The 2,500-nt window shown below is 40.7% G+C and overlaps 1 protein-coding gene across 1 annotated transcript in view; it reads left to right on the top strand.

Moving 5' to 3' along the window:
• Positions 1-2,500, top strand: part of adgrl1a (adhesion G protein-coupled receptor L1a) — a 192,964-nt gene that overhangs the window by 148,794 nt on the left and 41,670 nt on the right. The gene's annotated exons all lie outside the window — the stretch shown is intronic.

Genomic DNA, 2,500 nt, shown 5'->3' with positions numbered 1-2,500 from the left:
ACGCACACATAAACATACACACACACACAAGCGCACAACCACATGCACGTGCGCATGCACGCACACACACGCACACACACACACACACACACACACACACACACACACACACACACACACACACACACACACACACACACACACACACACACACACACACACACACACACATTTTACGGAACCACCCTCCCCTCACACACACAGCCCACAGAGGAGTTGTAGCCGCTCACATGACTGATTGAGTTTAATGCAGGTTACAATATTGTTGTGTGCAGTGTGTGTGTGCTGCAGTGTGCTGTGCTACATTATATAAGTGATCTCAGTGACAAATGGCAATCATTAAAGAGAAGGAAAAAAGTCGTTTGCGGACATTGGGGAGTAGCCACCAAATGGACACATTGCTTTCAAATTGCCATGACCTTTCACCTCAATAATTAATCAAAACCCTTGAGATCAGATGACTCAAATGTTACTCTACTTCAGAACAGTTATTACTACATTTTTCCTGCCTTTTGTTTTTTCATTTATTTTCAAAGTTACAGTGCTGTATGTCCTTGCTGTGTACAGCAGTCAAGGCACTTCTTATATTTGTTAATTTCCATATTGGACGTATATGCTCAAAAAAAACGTTTGGAAACTTTAAGTCTTCAAACTTAATAAAGCTTTAAAAATTAATCATATTTCCAGCTTGTTCTTCTGGTAGGTTTATTCCACTGGGCGACGACACCCTCAACTCAACTGTATGGTGCTATATTTTCAACAAAAAAAAAGAATTATAGAATTAAGTAAACAATAAATGCACTGTTAGCCAGCGCAAGGCCCAGATAATCTCCAGAACGTAATCTTTTCATGACAGAATCTGTTAGAGTCAACGTTTTGCCAAATGCATTAGGAAAGTTTTAATGGACCTAATATCCCTTAAGAAAAGACTCAAATGCTTTTGTACCAGCCTTAGTCTCGGTAATGTTCCGGCGGGAGTTTGCTTGCAAAACTTGGCACTGTTATTCAGCAGGGCCGGTGCTGCTTAAAAATAAATCATAGTAACAAACAGGGCATCCGACAAGGGAGGACAAAAGGCTCAGTTGTCCTGGGCCCAGGTACAGCTTGGGGGGGGGCATAATTTGGTCCTCATTACATCGCATGTATTGAGAAGGGGGGCCTTTCAGATTAGTTTTCCCTGGGGCTGCCTAGCCAAAGCTCTCAGCGGCCCTGGTAACAAATGTGCAAAGTATAAAAAATATGTAGATATGATATACAGTGGACAGCCAGCATTGTGCACTTCAATAAGGTGTTACTTTTTCCATGCAATTTATTCAAAATGAATGGAGTTGTGAGTGTGTGCATTGACACTGCATTATCAGCTCACCCATGCACAGTCTCTAAATTGGTGATAATTAAAATATTTATATGTATTAACAATTATTTTTTTTTCGGGACTGTTTCACACGGACTTACTGTTAATGATGAGGCCAAACTTTTACAGTTTTTTTTTCTATTCGCTTATGCACATTTTTTGTAACTTTGGCTGCTGTAGTGGAACTCACAATGTGTGGTTATGATGTTTACTGGCAGCGTCTAATTATTGGAATGTTTAATAGCAATGTGATGGGTGTGTTGACGCATTGGTACAAAAATGTACAAAAATGTACAGAAATGTATAAAAACATTCCAGAGTTGCAGAGAGAAGCAAACCACGTTGTATAGAGAAGCAAACCGTGTTGGGGTTTGCAATGTATCTAAGCAGTTTTGCTGATTTGCTGTGATGTTGTTGTGCTCATGTGGTTTGACTACACAGTCTCACCCCAAGTAGTCAATTTTTGACACCCCAAGACTGCAATTTTTGACGTCTTGAGTATTCCTTCCACGTCACATTTTGACTATGTCCTCAAAGGCGCTCCCTTGTGGCAGCATAACGTCATTGAGGTTAGGTCTAGGAATAGTTTTAGGGTTAGGCCACATAGTCGTAGTTGATGATACACCGCGCTCTTCCGTGTGGTGCGTCTCCAGTTGAATAACTTTGAAGGTGAAAAAGTGGATCACACTCAGGTTCTTCTTTTAATTTTTTTTTTACATGGCAGCAGAAGTATAGACAAATGTTTCGGCTGTTGCCTTCGTCAATGTCTCCTTTTTAGGCCACATAGTCAAAATGTGACGTGGAAGGAATACCCAAGACGTCAAAAATTGCCGTCTGGTCCAAGGTAGTCAGAAATTGACTACTTGGGGTGAGACTGCGTTGGGTTTGAAGAGTTGAACAAAAATAGCTCAAGTTAAAAAAAAGAGCATTAGCGATCAGAAAAAAACTGTAATTGCCCTTTGGTTGAGGTTCATGGCCTTGTGTCTTTCACTTTTTAAAAAGGAGGCTGTACCTTTCAGATAGTGTTTCTAATGCATGAACACAATTTGGCATGTCAGAAAAATGGAGTTGACCGTTTGACCCAGCACCAGCAGCCTCAGAGTGCATTTGAATAACAGTGAAGCCTGCTTCCAGCTAAAAAAGAAA

The sequence above is a fragment of the Engraulis encrasicolus genome, chromosome 2 (assembly GCF_034702125.1).
Source record: "Engraulis encrasicolus isolate BLACKSEA-1 chromosome 2, IST_EnEncr_1.0, whole genome shotgun sequence".
Lineage (NCBI taxonomy): Eukaryota > Metazoa > Chordata > Actinopteri > Clupeiformes > Engraulidae > Engraulis > Engraulis encrasicolus.
This window is presented reverse-complemented; position numbering and strand designations above follow the sequence as displayed.